Here is a 23,861-nt window from a genome sequence, read left to right on the forward strand (position 1 = left end):
CAGTTCTTCTCCATAAAGCTTATAACAGCTAACCTTTTCAGGAATTGCTTTGTGCATTTCCAATCAGATGGGCCATCCCTAGAGGGTGGCTGGGTCTGAATCACTGTCATAAAAAGTAATTAAGCAAAAATATATATCATAGAGGGGGAACAGCCAACAGTTTCCTTTAAGTCTGATTTGAATGAAAAGAAAAAAGCTGGATTTATTTGATCTTTTCTATCCTAGTATTTCCTGGGTTCTTGATAATTCATGTTTTTAAAGTATGCCATAAAGAAAACCATTTGCTTTCCTTCACACATCTGATTTCCTCTCTTGTCCCATTACACACTCTTGGTAGCAGGAACATATGCAAATTGATGGAGTGTACATGATGGAGGCCAGCATTTTCAAGATTTGGGGTAAAATTGTTAAAGTGTTCAGTGCTCTTATTTCTACCCTCATCCCTGTTTATTAATTTTCTCTCTAGAGAAGATGATAAAATATAAACTTGACTCAGTAACAACTAGAAATTAGGCTTCTGTACATAAACCTTGCTGTGAGTGATTCATCAAAAACCAGTTATGAGATTTTTGTCTGGGAAATTCCAGTCAGAAGTTTAAAAAAAGATGAAGTCCATGAAACCTGCGTGAGTTTATGGTCAAAAAAGAGATTATTGGGGTGCCTTGGTGGCTCAGTTGTTTAGGTGTCTTCCTTCAGCTCAGGTCATGATCCCAGAGGGCTGGGATCCCATGGGGAGTCTGCTTCTCCCTCTGCCCCTTACCCGGTTTGTGCTTTCTCTCTCTCTCTCAAATAAATAAATAAAATCTTTTTAAAAAGAGAGAGATTATCAATTAACTTCAAGGTAACATGTTCACATGAATGCTAGTGTCTGTTTCTCTCATCAGATCTTGATTAAAATGACCAAGAAGTTTAATAATAGGGAAATAAATTTAATAATAGGGAAAAACTCACATCAACATCTCTTACTGAAAGACTATAAAACTGCACACTATAAAACAAAAATAATATTATACATCGTTTAAAAATATTCACAAAAGTTAAAAGCAGAAGATATAAAGCACTCATTGAAATTAAAAAAAAAAAAAGTAGAGGTGGCAACATTAATGCCAAACGAGGTAGAATTCAATGCCAAACTTATTAACTGCATCTATATGTTTTATGTTTTATGGATGAAGGGCACAATATTCAAAGAAAACATAAAAACCTGTGCTCCCTTGCATAAAAGTAACCAACATCAAAATATGTAAGATATTCAAAATACTCAGTTGGTAGAAATCCAAAAGAAATTGAAAGGAATACAATACTAATGGAAGACAAATACAGTTTGTATCACCCTAGAGATGTCGGTAACACACAAAAATAAATTAATAAATTAAACAGTATCCTACAGAGATTACCCTTTCTTTCCCAACACTCATTAAATACTTGCAAAGATATGGTTATGTATTAAACTAAATGGAGTCTCCAAAACCTTGCAAAGTGCTGCCTTTGTAGTGAATACATTCTCTGACTATAATACAAGAAGAAAATAATAGCAAAAAAAAATGAACAATATTCAGTAATTTTTTTTTTTTTTTTTTTTAATTTTTATTTATTTGAAACACAGAGAGAGAGAGATCACAAGTATGCAGAGAGGCAGGCATAGAGAGAGGAGAAAGCAGGCTCCCCGCTGAGCAGAGAGCCCGATGCGGGCCTCGATCCCAGGACCCTGAGATCACGACCTGAGCCGAAGGCAGAGGCTTAACCCACTGAGCCACCCAGGCGCCCAATATTCAGTAATTTGACTGTCTTCTGAGTTTTTCAGGATTATGTGATGACTCTATTTCTATGAGTATTTCTTTGCCTATTCTTTCAGAGAATTTCTTAATATAAAACTATTCTCTGTGGTCATCCCACTGGCATCTCTTCATACTTTTATAGGTAGTTCATAACATCTACACTGTAATTCTTTTTGGCCACTCTGTATCCAGATAGCTCTACCTCTGGCAATGAGTTACATCCCTGAGCCTGTCACATGCTCATTGAATAGCATGTACTGGTGTCATTTCTAAAATGCCACTAAGTTGAGTTTATTTATTCTTACACATGTCCCTATTTTCTAAAGCTTTTTTATCTTCTAACATTTAAAAGTTAAACTGACAACTTTTCTAAATAATTCTTACACCAAGAGAAAATATGCATGTAAATTATATAATATGTAGGAAAATGTCAGCACTGAGACCTTGACATACCAAAATTTATGAGCGATTTCCAAAATTACATTCAGAAGAAAATAAATGTCTTAAAAATTGAAGAAAACAAGTAAAAATTTAAATTTTTAAAATTTTATTTAAGAAATTACAAAAAGAATATATAATAAAGCAGGGGTTGGCAAACTTTAGTCTGGGGGCCAATTTCAGCCCCACATCTGTTGTGGTAAATAAGGTATTACTGGCACAGAGCCATGCCCATTCATTTGTTAATTGTCTATGGCTCCTTTAGGGCTTCAAGGGCAGAGCTGAATAGTTGTGACAGAGGCCATTTGGCCTGCAAAGCCATACAGCCCTTCACTATATGGTCTTTACAGAAAAAGTTTGCTGGCCCGTAATCTAAAGTATTAAGAAAAAAGGATTGTTAAATATAAAACTATGAATTAATAATTTGGGTAGCAGAAAGGACTATAATTGGAAGACATATCAGTTGTTTCAGCATGTAGAAAACTGCAATGTTATAAAACTTACTTTGTCAACATTGTCTCAAATTAAAATATTGGGTAAAAAGTAGGTGGAAAATTCTAAGAAAATATTGGTATATCTAACTAAACAATATATTTAACTATTAATAACTTTCAGCCAAGTTAAGATTTATTCCAGGAATGTATAAATTATTTACTATAAGTAAATATGTTAATATTCTTAATCACATCACATAGCTTAAAATGAGAAACCATTTATTAGTCTCAACAGATACAGAAAAACAGCTGGTCTTTTTTTTTTGATAGAAAAATATTACTCTAGAAATAGGAAGGTACAGTCTTATATAACAGCAACACCCAGTATTATTTTCACAGCTGAAAACATCAGAGATAATCTCACAAATATCATAAAAATGCCTTTTATTTTATGACCATTCTAAGAAAAAAGTTTATAAAAACTCTAGTAGAATAGGACATGAAAAATTAAAAGAAGGAAAATAGAAAATTATTTTCTGATTATATGACTATATTTCTTGATATAGATAAATCAGAAAATTAACATTGATATATTAATATGATCTGATCTTCGGACCCCAATCGAGTTTCTTCAGTTGGCAATGTTGCATTTACTTATCATGTCTCTTTATTTATCTTCAATCTGGAGTAGTACCTCATTCTTTCTTTGTATTTCATATGATGACACTTCTGAAAATTACAGACCACTTATTGTGCAGAATATCTCTTAATTTGGGAGTGTCTGGTGTTTCCTCATATTACATTCAGGTTACGCATCTCTGGCTGGCCCAGGTTCCCTAGGTGCCCTCCTTACCGATAGGTTATTGCTATTTCCAATTTCTTTCTTTGTGGAAAGGACTGCAGAGATTTTTAGGTGTGTATTCACACGCATTACTACATATCTACATATCTATCTTTCCATCATCTATTCTATTGGCAAAAAATGAGCACATGCTGACACCTCCAAGCAATCCACCACTGCAGAATTCATACTAGTTTCTCCTTTTCTATATTTGTAGCTCTATTCTCCAATAATGAGATAACTGACCCCCATCACCCTTAATTTGCTGATGTGATTAGTCTCCCTGTATCATACAAATCTCCCATTGTAGCATCATGCCCTCCCTGCAGATCCCTCTTCACCCCACCAGTGCTCTAACACTCTAGACCTGTCCTTCACCCTCCTTACCTCACCTGAACTCTAATGCCACACACAGGGATATCCTACCCTGCAAAATCCTCCTTCACCTAGCCTGGGTTTCAACACCCCATGGCAGGCAGCCAACCTATACAATTACCTTCCTCCTCCTTATCCCAGTGGCACTGTGTCTGACTGTAGCAGGTTGTCCTTTCACAGATAGCCTCCTTACACACCTTAGGCTCTGCCACCCTGCTCTGGAAAGCCCTTTTATACATTTGTCCTTCTCATTCTTCTTGGGTATCCTGCATGGGCCACTGGAGCCATCCCCCACATCGTAGCAGATGCCTGCCTTTTTTGAGCCCATCAATTATCTTTAAAGTTGTGTTGTTCAAAATGGGCAGGGAAAGGAAGAGATAGACGTCACCATGTTTCTTGAGAAAGGAGAGAAACAAATGAAAAAAAAAATCAATTTCTCACACTTTTCAGTGATTTTAAGAGCTTAATTTCACAGAAAAGTTATAATCTAAAATACAAAAAAAATGTGAATATTTTCCTTACATTAGGGTTTTCAGGTGTAAAATCAAAGAACATACATCCAAAATCATGGCAAATAAAAACAAGGAGAGTATATTGTAAATAATGTTACAATAAATACTGCATAAGATAATAATAATAATTATTATTATTATTATATAATGCACTCTTACAAAACAATAAAAAAATGCCTCAGTGGTAAAATAGGCATACCTTATCAATGCAAATTCACTCATTTAAAAAGTACAAACTACCAATAATGATGAAAGAAATGTTCAACCTCTCTAGCACAAAAACTTAAAAAAATAATAGTAGTAAGACCATTTTTCCTTTCAAAGTGACATATTGAAATGAGAAACAATTAGAATGGTTGGCAAATATAGATAATCTAATGTGCTGCTTGACAACATGTAAATTGAAAAAATATTTTTGAAGGAAAAATTTGTATCAAATATATTAAAAATATATATAACCTTTGAACTAGTAGCTATACTTCTAGGAACAAACCTTAGCAAATAATCAGATGTGGGCAAATACTTATGTGTTTATTTCAATATTATTTAATATGGGGATAAAAATACTATATGACATGATATATAAATTTAATACAGGAATTTTTAAAAAACAGCCTTTGGTCCACACTAGGGAATTGGTTAAATGAACTATGCTACATAAACAGATGTAATATTAAGTAATAAAATAATTCTTAAAAATCATAAAGTTACTTTATTACATGAAGAAAGAACAGTACAAGATGATCAATAAAATACATGATTCTTTTTTCTTCTAAAGATTTTATTTTTAATCTCTAAAAAATAATAAAATAATAAAATAAAATTAAAAAATTTAAAAAATAAAATTAAAAATTAAAAAAAATGAGTTTAAGTAATCTCTACACCCAACGTGGGGCTCAAACTTAAAATTCTGAAATCAAGAGTCATATGTTCTACTGATTGAGCCAACCAGGTGTCCCTAGAATATGACATTCTGTGCATATATGTACATTTGTGCATTTTATGTTTGTGTGTATGCAGCCAGATCTACATGTTGATGTGGATATATTTAGAAGAAAATACACCAACATGTTAACTATGATTTGCTTATGGTTTATTTCTATTCCTCTTTTTTTTTTTTAAGATTTTATTTATTTATTTGACAGAAAAAGAGACAGTGAGAGGGAGAATACAAGCAGCTGGAGAGGGAGAAGCAGGCTCCCCACCGAGCAGGGAGCCTGACACGGGGCCTGATCCCAGGACCCTGGGATCATGACCCAGCCAAATGCAGACGCCCAACAACTGAGCCACCCAGGCATCCCTATTTCTATTCCTTTCTTTACCAGATTTTCTACCATGAACATAGATAACTACTGTATTACTTTCCTACTACTGCTTACATTGCTACAAACTTGGTGACTTAAAATAACACTGAATATATTCTCTTACTGTGGAAGTCAAAAGTCCAGAACTGGTTTCATTGGCTAAAGCCAAGGTATCAATAGGGTTCTAGTTCCACCTGTATTCTTTGGCTTGTGGCTATTTATATTCTTCTCTCTCTAAGGAACACCATTCCATCTCTGCTTCAATCCCCACATCACCTTCTCTGACTCATGACCCTCTTATTAGGATGATGTGAGTATGATTATGTCATTCTGGATTACCCAGAGGATAATCCAGGTTTATCTTCCAATCTGAACATCCTTGGTCCAACCAGATCTTCAGAGTTTGTTTTGTCACGCATTCCCAGGTTCCTGGGATTAGGACAGACTACAGACATATGTGGGGGCCACTCTTCAGCTCACCTCAACTATTTCCATTATTAAATTATTTATTACTGTAGAGATATATGCTTCACTCTACCAATCCTTGAGGAGGAAATGATTTTTTTAATGTTATGAGCATAATATATATTACTAGAAGATACAGGAGAAGAAGAGGAAAAAATATATTCTGAGGAGCTCAATATACATTTTGGAATTCCATAGGGGTGATTTAAAGAACTAAGGACATAAATAGGCACTCATGACTGAGGAGAGAAATTTGAGAACTCCAACAAGTAAGTTCTAAAATAACCGCTGCCCCCAAGAAGAAAACCATGAGGTCTGTAACTAGTATCTCCTGTAGGCTGACCACAGGGATACTGACAGGACCTCCGATGATACTTGTTACTCAGTAATATAAGTCTACATCCAACAAAACGATCCCTGAAACAGATCCTGAAAACTTACCATATGACCAGTAATACACTAAACACATAAAGACGTTTCCCACTCAAAAATATCAGAATACATTGTCTGCTAGCAAAAACTTATATATAGCAGTGTCCACAGCAACGTTACATATAAACACAAGAAACCGGAAACAATCTCACTGCACAACCTTAGAGGAATTCACAAAAATTTACACATTATCATTATTAAGTGGGCTGTTGGAGAGCCCTAAAATCATAAATGTTATTATGTTATTCATCTGTTAACTCACTGTATCAGAGAACGCTGTTATAGTATTAAGGAAGCATACTAGCTAGGTGCCAAAATACATACATTATGATCTTAAACATGTCAAAAAAAAAAAAAAGCTAGAGGGAGTAGAAGCAATATTAAAATATGTATGGTGGATCCTTAGGATGGTGAAGTTATGGGACTGTTACTTGTTGGAGTTTCTAATTCTGCCATTGTATATACTGTATTTTTATAATCAGAAAGGGAAAAAAAACCACAATAAAAAGTATTGAATCAGCTTCCCGTAAATATTGATTCAGTTATTGGGCTAAGGCAAGTTTTACTACCTGGGAAGCTTTCATTTCTTCACTGTGCAACAGTCCATGGGAGAAAAAAAAAACAACATGCCACCCTTTCCGATTAGGGGCCCTGGGCAGGAGGGACGTCATTAAATCCACTAAGTGGAGAAGATCATCGTTATCTGCCAGGTAACACGAAAAGTGTAGAGACCTAGCAATTCTGGTTGTATTCTACTTTACAAACATTAAAAAACATCCACCCTCATCTCCCCAGTGGGAAATGCAGCCCTGAATAAAAGGGTTAGATCTGAAGAGAGATATATACAACAGATACTATCAAACAACCGAAAATAAAAGGACTATGTGTTACAAATTCTTTAGTCTAAAAAGATACAGTGTAACACAGTATGTTTCCCTCCTCTGTACTATGATATTTATGGGGGTCGTCAGTGCTTGCCATAAACAGACTACATGCAAAACAGGCTCACTCTTTTTTTTTTTATTGAGTTTCATTAAAATTGGTATAGTAATTCATTGTGCATTTACTTGTTTTTAGTCCTTTTTGGATTGAACAGGACAACAATGCTTCGTGCTTGATAATTCACAATAAAAATCACAAAACCTCAAGCTGTATCTGCTTATTCACAATTAAATAAATCAGCCTTTTAATCCTTTAATCTACTCTAGAAACTGAATAATTAAGCTAGAACAGGGATTGTTCCATCTGATTCAAAACATTTTGAGGTCGGAGTCTCAGAAGAGAGATTTTTCACATGTTTATTTGCTCTAATTCGCATAATTGGTATGTTAAAATGAACAAATTAGAAACAAGCAACCAGAGGGTGCTGGATTATCAGGAGTCTTAAAAGCTTTGCAGCTTCTTCATATAATTATTGAGGAGGCATGTTTAATTAGTATAACACACATTAGTAACAATTAAACATAGTCAAGGTCAGGAAATTAACCCTTTTACAATTTAAAGTTGGCATTTTAATTTTATAGTGCTCTCAGCACAACAGAAATGTTCATTTATTTCAATGTAGTATTCTGATTCTGTTATAGCATTAAAATCACTCTTTTTGATATTATTGTAATACACCAGTTTATAGGTAGGAAGATGAGATTTTAGTTTCTAGAGATATCTGTATAAGACTCTCATAAATGTGAAAGTTCAGTACTCAAAGGAATGAGGATGCACGTACAATTTCAAGTGACTGTGCTTTGCTATCTGGACTCTTTCTGAGCCGAGTGAAAAATAGAATGGAAAGACTTACATAGTTGCTCCATTTCCTAATCCCACATCTTGTACCTCAATTGAAAGGGGTTAAGAGCCCATTAAATTCTCTTCTTGGTCCATAAGCTTCTTTTCAGTACCTTTCCCAGGTTGCAAAGAAAATTTCCTGAAGGTTAGCCATTAAAGATTACTGTACTCCTGAAAATCCTTGACTTACGTCTTGAAACATGGGGTCATTTTAATTATCTATGGATGAAAGACAGTGGTTTGACTTCAGCTGACTTTAGGTGTCTCTTATGATGTATAACATAGTAAGGTTTGGAAATACTGACTCGCTTATTACAGTGTGAGAAAGGCTGCATTTTCTCCGCTTTTAGTTTTTCTTTCTATCCTGTGTAGTTGACAGCTATGCATGCATCAATTCTAATCTCTATGGATACAGAAATGAGAATAAAAAACAACCACAAATTTGAAAAGCAGGCGTATGGACATTATCCTTATAGTTTCCATAATGAAGGAACCTTCCCTTTAATTGAAGATGTCAAAATTATTCTCAATAATTATTATAAGAACTAGAGGATAAAGAACGTGGTGAAGGTTGAAAGTACTTTGTGATCATTTATGTGCATGCCATCTTTCATATTGAATGGTGATATCTGATTTATGATCTCATTTTTTTAAAGAATTTACTTATTTGAGAGAGAGTGTGTGCACACATTTGTGCACATGCAGGGGGAGCAGCAAAGGGAGAGGGAGAAGCAGGCTCTCCACTGAGCAGGAGCCAGATATGGGGCTCAATCCCAGGACCTTGAGATCATGACCTAAACTGAAGGCAAAAGCTTAACCAACTGAGCCACCCAGCATCCCAATCTCAAACTTTTTTTAAAGATAGTTTTCTGATGCAAGAGAGATTGCCGCCCTATTGATTACATGTTTCTATTAATTTCATATGTAATATATTTAATAAAGGTGAAATTTTTATTTATTACTCAGCTATCCCACGTTACTTGTGATTAATACTTGGTCTTTTCTATAGAAGGGGAAAATAAGCAGTCAATGCAAGATGAGCTGGGTAGAAGCATAAGAACCAGAGAAGGCTTTCTCACATTTGAGGCTGGATTCTGTCATTGGGATGAATTTACCAAAGCCCAGGATCTTTCCTTCAGATCTGGGGCTTGGAAACACAAAATTTTTAGGAGGCTGACTATAATTTCTATTCTCAGGGAAAGACTCACATTAAACTATCAAACATGAATAATGTGTGAAAACAGAATGTCAAGTTATGAATGTAATGATAAATTAAAAATAAAGAAATTACAACATTCCATACATCTTTAAACTATACTTCTCTCCCTTTGGTCTGCCTTAATCTGGAAGTCAAAAGTAATCAGGATTCGTGAGCTTTTCTGTATGTATATTATCCTCAAGAATATTTACAAAAACAAGAGCATGAAATCAGAAAAGAGCAAATCTGATGTTTAATGACAACATACTAATATAAACTGTAACCTAGCCATTCATTCACTCAATGAATATTTTTTTACATATGGATATTAGGTGCCAGGCTCTGTGCTGGTCTCCAGAGTAGCTTATAAAAAGCCAAAAGGATATCATCTTTCAGGAACATGGAGTAGAAGCAAAATCAGCAACAAAAATATGACTTTTCAAAGGATTAAGGTGACATAAACTGGATGCTAAGATGGAAAATAATATCCATTTGGGCATCTGATTTTGAGTCTACTAAAATTTTCAATGAGGAGATAGCATCCAGTCAGGGTGAGAAAGATATAAAGCAGCAAGCCATGTGAAAAGGAATTGATAATCATTCTAGGCCAGGAAATAAACCTAGAGAGTTTTTGTGGCTAGAGGATGTCTTATGAGAGTAAGAGAGTCGTCTGTGATTCAAAGTGAATTTCACTTCTCTTTTATAAATCTATGACTCCTCCACCACCTCCCAATGACAGAAATGAACCTATCTCTACAGTTCCCCCTTAGTTCCATGACAGTCCTCCTTACACGTGCCCAGGAACAATTCTACTGACTTCCTTTCACCCAGCTGCCATGATGCCACAGCCAGAGTTAGTAGAAAAAACTGGTGAGATTACTCCACGGGGGTTGGCTACCTTCCTCCAGTGACCATGGTTATAACCTCAGATCATGGTCACCAGGGAAGGGATCCTTTGCCCTGCTTGGCTCCACACCTGGGGTATAGGCTTTTTTATTGCTCCACCTCAGTGCAGCTGAGACCAGACTACTCCATTTGAATGTGGCTTTACTGAAGCTTAGGGATAATGGAAGAGATTTCAATCTGTCACATAACTTCAGATTACCCTGGGTCCTCTTATAAGACCAATATTGGCCTGGATCCTAGCCTATCAATGTTCGTCAAGGAACAGTTTACCTACTCAATAGCAGATCCGCTGTAGAACCTTCAAAGTCTTGAGGTTCAAGCCAAATTCCTTCCTAGCTCCAGGGGGGGAGCACATGGTATCCCCAGTCATAACCTCAGGCCTAATTCCACAAGTCTTAATTCTCTATTCTAAGATTAATCTCATGTCAAGATGATTAATAGCAGAAACATCTATTCAACAGAGATGTGGTCCAGCTCGATTGTCCTTATTAAGCCAGACAATCACAGAATAATCTTACACTTTTAAAACAGTTCCTAAAGCCTGTAGTTTTCAGGATTGTCCATTCTCATCTTTTATGCGATGATAGCCAAAATGACATAGCCAGAGACAGGAGAAAATTTGTATCAACAAACTAATTTAACCCTCACCTAGCCAATGCTTTGATGTGCACTGCCAACTCTTACCTCTGAGTACACTACTCTTTCTACATTTTTATAGGTGACTAATTCTTGATTTTCTAGTGCCATCTTCTTTCTTCATATAAACTACTAAAATAAATTCACTGGTTAATCAGATCACAGTCAAAACGTACAGCATTGAGAGTCATTCTTTCACATTTACGTAACTATGTCTCTCTCTACTCCATTTTTTAAATTAATTAAATTAATTTTAAAGATTTTATTTATTCATTTTTGACAGAGAGAAAATAAGCAGGGTGAGAGGTAGAGGGAGAAGCAGACCTCCTCCTGAGCAGGGAGCCCAATGTGGGACTTGATCCCTTGACCCTGAGATCATGACCTGAGCCAAAGGCAGACGCTTAACCCACTGAGACACCCAGGCACCATCTCTGCTCCATTTTTAAAAATGTACTGATTCCATAGTTTAACTCTTAATTACCTCTCCTTTCCAAGTCCTTGGGAGATACTCCTTTATTGCTGCCATGTACGAACATCATCTTTCCTTCATAGAAGCAAAAAAGCCAATATCCTACAGAGAGTTTCTTGACTGAACAGTAATATAAATCCTCTTACCTTTAAGAGAAAGAGGTCCAGGAATCAAGAGACTTAGGCACCAGCACCACCGCCCTTCACACTGTTTTATAATTTCTTAAAAAAGGATATTGGACTAAATGGTTTTAATTAACCATATATCCTGCTCCACAAATCTAAAAACATACAAGATAATATTTTTAGTCTTAAAGTATCCATTTGCAATAATTTGGAAAAAATCTGAATCGCAGGACAATTGTAGTGTTTACTGAGTTTTTGCATTAGTAGCCTCAGTTTCTGTGGTTTAGTGTTATAGAAAGGACCAAATTATACTTCTTTTTCTCATTGCATGTGATGTCATGTTTGGAAAATCTATTAAATCTCTGAAACCTGGAGACCAGGAATCTACGTAGTAAATAATAAGACAATGAGTGACTCTTAGAACTTTTGGCAGTGGTTCCTGAGGGCAAAGGACAGTAGCCAAAGGAATTGTCAGTCATGATTTGGAGCTTTAATTTCAGAAATTCTAGATGCATACATTTGGAAGGGACCTTAGAATTGTGGATGGATGGCCAGAGAAGACCTTTTGTTCCTGAACATTGACGGTGACTCGCTAATAATTTATGGTTTTTCTGGAAGTTACCTGACGTTCATTTGGCAAAACAGTTGCTGGTCTTTCCTTTAAATGAGGTGAAGCTATAACTTTTAAAAATTTCTCCGATTTTTTTCAGTTTGTTCCAGAACTCTTTGACCCTACAAACCTCTCTTACTTGAAATACCCCAAAATAACTGTAGTTCACTCTTGGAGTTGAAGTTCCCTGAAATCTTGACCTGCATACTATATCTTGCTGGGCTTTCAAAAGCTCCTAGAAACCTCAAAGTATTGAACAACTGAATATCATGTGGTTCTGGGTATGTAGAGCTGCTCCATTACTTATCAGCCCTGTGGTGAAGCTAGAACAAATGGCGAAACTTGTCTAAAGCCTTAGCTTCCTCATCTCTAAAGTCAGGAAGTTAGCACCAGTGCGTATAATATTATTATAAGAATTAGGTGAGTGGATGTGCGGTGACTACAGTAAGCATTTAATAATAGAAACAGGAACTTGTTCTCTGTCCTTTAGGATGGTCTTGAAAGTGTGTAATAATATCAAACTGACACCTCTGTGGGATGATAAGATCCTTGGATAACAAAAAATCAATTCCCAGCTGGTTAATTCTTATTTTTTTTTCTTCCATACTTCTACTTTGGGAGAAGAGTAAAGAGATTTGGAAGGAAGCAGGGATAAGCCACAAGAACATTATCCTCCAGGAGCTGGCTGCCTTTGGCCGGGTGTACTGTGTACTGGGAAGATGGGATCGAGAATCCTGCAATGCTGCTGTTACTCTGATGTTGGGCCATCAGCTGGCAGGAATTATCCTCTCTTAAGTGTGTAGCTCTGCTTTCCTTTATTTTTATTTTTCTTCTCTTTCTTCTCTCTTTTTAATGGTCAAACTCTTTCTTTTGGTCTGGGTCTTTTTTTTTCTCTAGAGCTTACTAAATAAGATATGGATTTACACATCGAATGGATTCATTCAAATTCCTGCCCAGCTCCTTGCCCAGTAGTTATTCAACTTTTCTGTAGATCATTGTGCTCATCCGATATATAGAATATTAAAATATCTAATAATACATGTGAAATAATGGCATATTATAATGAAAATATAATAAAAATATATACATATATAATAAAAATAATCTTTATCCACAAATATTGCAGTGCTCAAATATAAATATTCCAGTCATTCAGTGAACTCAAGGCAGTCTTGTGGTATTTTCTCTGTGCTCCCCAGTTTTCTTCTTTAATTCCCTTTTTTTCTTCTTTATTTCCTTCACCTCTCTCTCTGCCTCTCTTCCTATCTTTTATTGCCTCTTTCTCCACACCCCCCCCAATCATCTGCTTTAAAGATCTCCTCTAGGAAGACTTTCTTGATTCTACAGGCAAGATTTAATATGAATGCCCCCTCTTTATTCTCCCATAGTATTCTGTGAATACCTTTATCTTAGTACTTATCTTACTTTGATGAAAATTTCTATTTATACTTGTCTTTGAAACATATACTGCAAACTACTTGAGGGTGATGATCATGGCCATTGTTGGCACATCTTAAATGTGTGTCATGGTCATTTTTGAGTGTCATCTGCCTTCCCCTCCCCTCCCCCTTACTTTCTTCTCCTACCTTGTCTCATTTTTCTATTTTCTCTTTGGCTTTTATATTCTTGCTTTCTCTTTCCCATTGCATCTGTCATTCTTGATTTATTCCCTTTCTGATTCCAATATTATGGCCAAGGAAAACCATCTTCAGTACCCCTGTGGTCTCCAGTTTCCTTGCCCCCTTTGCTGCTATTCACAAGTCCTTAGAAAATATTCTTGGTTTTCATCTTCATTTCCTAGCATACCCACTTACTTCATGATCATTTCAGAACATTTGAGTGGTAGTTGGGATTTTTTTTTTTAAATTTTGTTTATTTATAAAAGAGAGATCATGAGTAGGCAGAGAGGCAGGCAGAGAGAGAAGGGGGAAGCAGGCTCCCCCTTCTGAGCAGAGCAGCCTGACCGGGGCTCGATCCCAGGACCCTGAGATCATGATCCGAGCTGAAGGCGGAGGCCCAACCTACGAGCCACCCAGGCATCCCGGGATTTTTTTTTTAAGATGATTTTAGTTAGTATTCTTTTTTTGCATGCATAAGCCTTCCCCCTACCACTCAGTTTAACTACGCTTAAATCTAGAAGTACTCTAACTCACTGATCCTCCTTACCCCCATATCCAGACAAAAACACTTGCAAAAACTTAGTCCTTTTTAATACTTGAATTTGTCAAAATGAATGAGAAATAATTCTGCCCAAGGTCACTAAAGAATAGAGATGCCATAGGTAGCGATTTAGTCCAACTTTATATTGGACTCCAAATTGAGTTGGGTGCTAAGTAGCCATTAACTCAATTGAACATGCCATGAGAGGGAGACCTTGGAACAAACTGACCTGTTACTCCTATAGCAACTGTTTCATCATTTGCCTATGTAGCTGACAAACTGTATTCAAATAACTTATGTTATTTAAAGTTAAGCTATTTAAATAACATGAGTGATGGTTTCCCTTTGTATATAAATCAGGAGTTTCTAAAGGAGTGTGAAATAACTCCTGAAATAACTCCTGACTGCTACCTCTCTTAGTCACTACAAAAGGAAAGGATGAATAAGGAACATACTTTCTCAGTATTGGTAGAACTATTTTCCTGGTATCCTACAAAATCTCAGAATTCTTAATCTAAAAGATAGATCTGTTAATACCTATTTCCTTACCTTTTGTCAATATAAACTACCCAATCTATGAAGGTCTCAGTTTCCTCACCTGGGATATGAGGTGAATAAACTGGCTAATATCTGGGACCATTGCAACTTTAATATTTCCCGGATATGAGACCTAAGCCAAACACAATGACTTGTTTAATAATTAAACTGGTCCTGTCAGAGATCAAACATTCATATCCATATATATTGCAGCACGTTGACTTTTTACAGTCCCCAAAGTAACAGAATACCTTCACACATAATTAAGGTCACTGTGGTATGGTTTAAGGATTTTCCTTTTTCTTAGGGCATGTAAATCAATGGGTTTCTTTCTCTGCCTTTTTAGTAATACAGGCCTTATCTCTTGAATCTAGAAGATGTGTAGGGTTTTAGCAAGTGGAGCTTAGGTGGGGCCTTCCGTGTGTCAGGGACAAGGCGAGGAAAGGCAGAGTGAGGAATGGATTAGGAAAGGCAGAGTGAGGAATGGATTTGGAGAATGTGGTACGTGGCATGTTATTTTACATGTGGTATGTGGATTGGGGAATGTGGCATGTGATATTACATGGTAAGAGTATTTCACAATCTCTCTCCTGCAGAACCCTGGCTTAAAATGATATGAATGTGGTTCTGAGGCAAAAGCATTTGGGAAAAGCTATATACCACATATCCCCTTCTGAGGTTCAACTTACACATTGTTGCACTAGACCCTGAGAAGTTTTGAATGAAAGGATTGATTTGACTTTCTCTTTAATTCAGTCTTACTCAAATTTACCTGACAAATGAACCCTTTCTCTCAGAGCAAACCTCCAGTCGACTAACAGGACTATGTTTTGTGGAAGGCCAGTTTGAGAAATGTTGACACAAGAACATAGGGTATTTCCCTGTTGAGATGGTCATATAACTTCTTCCCTCATAATACTTCACTATTTAATGCCCTAACATTGGTCACTTTGCAGGAATCAGGTTTTAGCTTTAGGCTTTTCTTTGGCTCATTGTGCCACTTAAGAAGCTCAAGAATTCTGGTGGCTTCAACTCTCAGCAGAGATGTTACTGGTTACTGAGCGCTCTGAAGCATGTTTCGTGGCTCTAGGCACTGACCACTCATTTCCTCTTGACTCCTTTCCTCTGACTTCAAACTTCTTGTGAATATGAGCTAACTGTTGTCTCAACTCTAGTGTCAAAACCAGCTACCTCTCATGTTCACTGTCTTTTGGTTATAAGACACAGTATTAAGTTTAAGGTAACGTGTTAAAACATAGCTCAGGGATTGACACATAGCATATGCAAATCAAATTGTATTTCCTTTTCTTTGTTCAAAGGTGTCCAAACACTGCCGAAGTTCTTAGAGTAGAGTCATCCAATTTATCAAGTTCACCCAATCATCCAAAGTTGATCTTTTTTCTTACCTGTATGCCCACTTATTTCCAATCATGACATTCTATTCCACGGTGAGGACTTGTAGGTTATTACCACATTAATACCTTGGCTATTCCTTGACCAAAGTTTTCCTCATTAAACTGATAGCCTCATTATCCTCATGGATTTTTAAAAGTATAAATAGAAACAAACACCAATTGCACTGATCATAAATTAATTTTTAGATCTTTATATACCCATGTATTTGACACCAGATCAAGGTATGGCTAGCACCCTAAAATGTCCTCTGTCACCTCTTCTCACTCTGTATTCCTCAGAAGTAACCCCTATACTGACCTCTCTCACCATACACCACATACATGGAAATACACAGCATGTCTTCTCTTGTGTCTGGTATCTTGGCACATATCAAGTATATCAGTAGTTTATTTCTTTTATCATATCCCCCTAATTATTTAAAACTGAACATACAGTGTCAAGGCACCACTGATTTCTAAATATTATTGCATTGACCTATACCTTCAGGGACTTTCCATGGTCTCTGTCTTTTTACTTACTTCCTCTCCAATCTAATTCTCTCTTATGTAACCAAACATTGCCAATCTTGCTGCCACAATTCCCCAACACACACCACTGCCCTGGTCAGCCAGCTTGGCTCCTTGCTCCATAAACCATCTGTGCTCATTCCTGACACCACTTGATCCCTGTCTTGAAGGCCTTTTGTTCTCCATCCTATGTTTCTGTTTAAGACTCATCTCAGACCTATTCTTCCTAAGGAGACTTCTCAGAAATCAGTGCTTTTTAAAAAATTCTTCTTTAATAAACTCCTGTAGCAAGTGCAGTCTGCACCCCATGATTTGGTAATTAATTACCCACTGTTCCCATCGATAAATGTTTGCTTTCCATATGTGTTATTATTGTTTACAAAAGCAGATTATAATGGCTTGATCCAGAAACAATGCTATTTTCTTTTTCAGCGCAAGTGTCTGTGATACTAAATTAAATGAAGCTGCTTTCCCCCCACTTCTCATTCGCCCCCAGCACTTGTCAAATATAAAGCACATATAGAACTCATTGGCAAATAGGTTTTCCAGTCCTTGTTTCTGGGTCCTAGGTCAAAGCTGTACTTCTGTAGTGCTAATGGCTACTCTCATTATTGTCACATAGCTCAGGAATTAGCTAAATCATTACAAATTTAGAAACAGAGAAGATATTATAAGAAAACCAGATGGATATCACAAGCTTAAGCCCAAGGGAGAGGTGTTATGTGAGTCATAGGTCAGTGGGGCTCATACTTAATGATTTGTTCCTCCAATTTTCCATTGTAATTAAGAAAGGAATATGTAAATATATTATTAATATTTAACAGTGTTGATAAAAAGGGAAAGAGAGAGGGAGGGAGAAACTACTTTGAGGGCTTTGTGGAATTTATGAACAATTATGTTTGGAAGGGGAAAAAGAAGAAACAAGGGCCACCAGCCCACAAATGAGCTCAGAGAAAGACAGAAAAGCTCATCTGATATGCAAGTGGAGAGGCTTGTCCTATAGAATCTTAGAAAACCTCCACATCCTGAGCAGTGTTGACTGAAGACAAATTAAAGGGTCTTGGGAAATGCTGCAAAAGCCTCACACAGAGAAAGTTGTCATGGTGTCCATCGTCCAGTTCCTCCTGACATGCAGACATTTATTGGAGTAAAGTCAGGTCTTAGTCACATGGATTTCTTATTTGGGGAATTGGGTCAACTCAAAAAAGGCCAACTTAGACTACCAGAGTAAACCAAGAGAAGAAAAATAAAAAGAACTACTGACTCACCAATAGGTTTTCCCCAGTATACTTAGCCTCCCTGATAACACATTACCTGCTTCCTACAGATAACACAGGGACTAGATAGAACAATCAGGTAAACAGGTCCCTAGAGAAATTGAATTAATAGAGAAAATTTTTTTAAAAACCACATTAAACATAAAACTCTAAATTTTGTTCCCAGGAAAAATTGAGGTGAGTGTATTCAATAATACAATAAGATGAGGTGAGAGCCGACAATATTTAGCAAAGCTGGATCAAGTAAGAGAACATCTGTTTGCAGGCATCAGAATGTTAGAAAAAAGCAAAAGATGTATGGGCCAAATTCTGGAGAGAAGGGAAATCCCGGCAGGAGCTTGCTATTCTGCACAGATTTTCCTCTGGGGGGATTTGCTAATTCAAAACTTATAGCCTTGGGAGAGTAGGAGCAAGATGGCGGAGGAGTAGGAGACCTAGATGTCATGAGGTGCCAGGAGTTCAGCTAGATAGATAGTTATCAAACCATTCTGAACACCTACAAACGAAACAGGAGATTGAAGAGAAGAAGAGCAGCAATTCTAGGAACATAAAAGCGACCACTTTCTCGAAGGTAAGATGTATAAAGAAGTGAACCTGAGGTGATACGATACCTGGGAAGAGAGACCACGGGCGGGGGGGGGGGGGGGGGGGGGGCGCCGGGGGGGGGGGGGGGGCGGCTCCCAGCAAGCAGTAGAGCAACGGAGCACAAAATGGGAACTTTTAGAAGTCTGCCCCACTGAGGGACATTATTCCAGAGGCTAAGCAGGGGATGGCACCCTCACAAGGGCAGTGTGGTCTCAGGACCTGCGGGGTCACAGAAAGACCAGGGGTGTCTGAGTGTGGCAGAGCTCCCAGGTATTGGAGAGGGGAATCCGGCAGCAGAGATGGAACCGAGGAGTGAGCTCTCAGTTTGGGATTACCTTAAACTGTGATCCATGGCAGGGTTGGGCCACTGCTTCCTCCTTTGGGAGGAGTGGCATGGAGTGCTCTGCAGGAATTGGCTGGGTTTAGAGACTCAAAGAGGGCCATGCACCAGAGATAGAAATGCTCAGTCACAGGCCCAGTGTGCTTGGAGTGCAGCCAGAGACCAAGGAGAAGGGAGTGATTGACTGCTTTTCTCTGAGGGCGCACTGAAGAGTGGAGCCCCAAGTTCTCGGCTCCTCCGGGCCAGAGATTGGGAGGCCACCATTTTCATTCTCCTCCTCCAAAGCTGTATGGAAAGCGTACAGGGAACAAAAGCTCCCAAGAGAGCGAACCCAAGCAGATTGAAGAACAAATATCGTGAAAATGTCAATGCTACCTAAAGCAATCTACATATTTAATGTAATCCCTATCAAAATACCATCAACTTTTTTTCAAAGAAATGGAACAAATAATCCTAAAATCTATATGGAACCAGAAAAGACCCTGAATATCCAGCGGAGTGTTGAAAAAGAAAACCAAATATGAGGCATCACAATTCCAGACTTCAAGCTCTATTACAAAGCTGTCATCATCAAGACAGTATGGTACTGGCACAAAAACAGACACATAGATCAATGGAACAGAATAGAGAGCTCAGAAATTGACCATCAACTCTATGGTAAACTAATCTTTGACAAAGCAAGAAAGAGTGTCCAGTGGAAAAACGACAGTCTCTTCAACAAATGGTGTTGGGAAAATTGGAATAGCCATGTGCAGAAGAATGAAACTGGACCATTTCCTTACACCACACAGAAATAAGTGGATGAAGGGTCACCTAAATAGATCAGCCTTCACAAAGAATACGAGCTTTGAATGAGCTCAAACTGAGAATGGAGTAAGGTCATCAGTTTCTGTAATAACTGTCTGCCATAAGCAAAAGTCAATCCTCTCAAGGAAAAGGTAACAGCTGGAATGTAAGAGTATCTTGAGTATCTCTATAGTTTTCTAAAATTGAGCCCAGTATTTTATATATATATATATATATATATATATATATATATATGTGTGTGTGTGTGTGTGTGTGTATAATTATATATATAATTTATAATATAATTTATATATAATATTGATAATGTTCTCATTTATATAATAAATTATGTAAATTACATATTATTATATAAATTATATAATACTTAAATATATTTCATATTCATGTTCCATATGAATTCATATCCATATTATGTCCATGCTCATATTTCACGTATAAAATATATAAATTATATAAACTATATATAAAATAAAATATAATGATTTATATGGTATATGTGATTTTTATATATTATAATATAATATTTTATATACATACATACACACACACACACACACACACACACATATATATATAAAATAAAATACCAGGAAAAAAACTGAATGATCAAAAACTAAGGAAAAATACAAACCTCACACAGCAGGATGAGATATTGCACATACTAGATATATATGATTTTTTAAACGTTTTTATTTAAATTCCAGTTAGTTAACATACAGTATAATATTAGTTTCAGATATAGAATTTAGTGATTCATCACTTACAACATCCAGTGCTCATCACCCCAAGTGCAGTCCTTAATCTCCATTACCTATTTAACTCATCCCCCTACCCACCTCCCCTCTACTAATTTTGTTCTCTATGGTTAAGAGTCTGTTTCTTGATTTGCCTCTTTTTCTCACCCTAAGTTCATTTGTTTTTTTTTCTTACTTCACAGATGAGTGAAATCATATGGTATTTCTTTCTTTGACTGACTTATTTCTCCTGGCATAGTACTCTTGAGCTCCATCTACATCATTGCAAATGGCAAGATTTCATTCTTTTTGGTGGCTGAGTAATATTCTTTTGTATATATATATACTACGTCTTTATTTGTTCATCAGTTGATGGACATGTGGCCTCTTTCCATAATTTGGCTATTACTGATAATACTACTGTAAACATCAGGGTGCATACATGTCTTTGAGTTAGGATTTTTTTCTCCTTTGGGAAAATACCTAGTAGTGAATTGCTGGGTAGTAGGATAGCTCTATTTTTAACTTTTTGAGAAACCTCCATACTGTTTTCTAGTATGGCTGTAGCAGTTTGCATCCCCATCAACCATGCAAGAGAGCTCCTCTTTCTCCACATCCTTGCCAACACCTGTTGTTTGCTGTATTAAGTTTAGCCATTTTGACTGGTGCGAGGTGGTATCTCATTGTAGTTTTGATTTGTATGTCCCTTATAATGAGTGATGTTAAACATTTTTCATGTGTCTATTAGCAATGTGTGTGTCTTCTTTGGAAAAATGTCTATTCATGTCTTCTGCCCATTTTTTTTATTTTTTATTTTTTGATTTTTTATAAACATATAATGTATTTTTATCCCCAGGGGTACAGGTCTGTGAATCGCCAGATTTACACACTTCACAGCACTCAACATAGCACATACCCTCCCCAATGTCCATAACCCCACCCCCCTCTCTCAGCACCCCTCCCCCCAGCAACCCTCAGTTTGTTTTGTGAGATTAAGAGTCATTTATGGTTTGTCTCCCTCCCAATCCCATCTTGTTTCATTTATTCTTCTCCTACCCCCTTAACACACCCATGTTGCATCTCCACTTCCTCATATCAGGGAGACCATATGATAGTTGTCTTTCTCCGATTGACTTATTTCACTAAGCATGATACCCTCTAGTTCCATTCACGTCGTCGCAAATGGCAAGATTTCATTTCTTTTGATGGCTGCATAGTATTCCATTGTGTATATATACCACTTCTTCTTTATCCATTCATCTATTGATGGACATCTAGGTTCTTTCCATAGTTTGGCTATCGTGGACATTGCTGCTATAAACATTCGGGTGCACGTGCCCCTTCGGATCACTACGTTTGTATCTTTAGGGTAAATACCCAGTAGTGCAATTGCTGGGTCATAGGGTAGTTCTATTTTCAACTTTTTGAGGAACCTCCATGCTGTTTTCCAGAGTGGTTGCACCAGCTTGCATTCCCACCAACAGTGTAGGAGGGTTCCCCTTTCTCCGCATCCTTGCCAGCATCTGTCGTTTCCTGACTTGTTAATTTTAGCCATTCTGACTGGTATGACGTGATATCTCATTGTGGTTTTGATTTGTATTTCCCTGATGCAGAGTGATGTGGAGCACTTTTTCATGTGTCTGTTGGCCATCTGGATGTCTTCTTTGCAGAAATGTCTGTTCATGTCTTCTGCCCATTTCTTGATTGGATTATTTGTTCTTTGGGTGTTGAGTTTGCTAAGTTCTTTATAGATTTTGGACACTAACCCTTTATCTGATATGTCGTTTGCAAATATCTTCTCCCATTCTGTCAGTTGTCTTTTGGTTTTGTTCACTGTTTCCTTTGCTGTGCAAAAGCTTTTGATAAGTCTAGCTAGGAATCTATCAATTTTATCAGTTTTTTTTTTTTTTCAAAGAATGTTCTATTGCTTTTTTAGTTTCTGTATCTTTTATTTCTGTCCTAATCTTTATTATTTCCCTTATTCAGTTGGCTATAGGTTTTGTTTGTTGTTATTTTTCTAGCCCCTTTAGGTGTATGGTTAGGTGTTTATTTGAAATTGTCCCTGTTTCTTGAGGTAGGCTTGTATTGCTATATATTTTCCTCTTATGACTGCTTTTGCTGCATCTCAAAGGTTTTGGACCATCATGTTTCCATTTTCATTTGTTACCACATATTTTTTCATTTCTTCTTTGATTTTCAGGTTGACCCATTCATTGTTTAGTAGCATGTTGTTTAACCCCATGTATTTGTGGTATTCCCACATTTTTTTCTTATACTTAACTTCAAGTTTCACAGCAATTATGGTCAGAAAATATGCATGACATAATCTCAATCCTCTTGTATTTGTTGAGGCCTGATTTGTGACCTACTATGTAGTCTATTCTGGAGAATGACTCACGTGCAACTGGAAAGAACATGTATTCTGCTGCTTTGGGATGGAATGTTCTGAATATATCTATTAAGTCCATCTGGTCCCATGTGTCATTCAAAGCCTTTGTTTCCTTATTAATTTTCTGCCTAGATGATCTGTCCATTGATGTAAGTTGTGCATAAAAGTCCCCTACTGTTATTGTATTATTATCAATTATTCCTTTATGTTGTTATTGCTTTATATATTTAGATGCTTCCATATTGGAGGCATAAATATTTATGTTTGTTAGATATTCTTTTTATTTAAGATTTTATTTATTTATTTGACAGAGACAGTGAGAGAGGGAACATAAATGGCGAGTGGGAGAGGGAGAAGCAGGCCTCCCACTGAGCAGGGAGCCTGATATGGGGCTCAATCCCAGGACCCTGGGATCATGACCTGTGCCAAAGGCAGACACTTAATGACTGAGCCACCCAGACGCTCTGATTTGTTAGATATTCTTGTTGGATAGTCTCCTTTATTATGATATAGTGCCCTTCTTCACCTTTTTTACAGTCTTTGATTTAAATTCTAGTTTGTCTAAGTAATGCTACTCTGGCTTTCTTTCGATGTCTGTTTACATGATAAATGTTTCTCCATCCCCTCACTTTCAATCTTCAGGTGTCTTTGGGTCTAAAATGAGTCTTTTGTAGGTAGCGTATAGATGGGTCTTATTTTTTAATTCCTTCTGACACTCAGTGTCTTTTCATTGAAGCATTCAGTCCATTTTCATTCAGAGAAATTATTGATAGGTATGCATTCAGTGCCATTTTATTACTTGTTT

This window comes from Lontra canadensis, unplaced genomic scaffold (genome assembly GCF_010015895.1).
Source record: "Lontra canadensis isolate GAN:19392208 unplaced genomic scaffold, GSC_riverotter_1.0 scaffold31, whole genome shotgun sequence".
NCBI lineage: Eukaryota > Metazoa > Chordata > Mammalia > Carnivora > Mustelidae > Lontra > Lontra canadensis.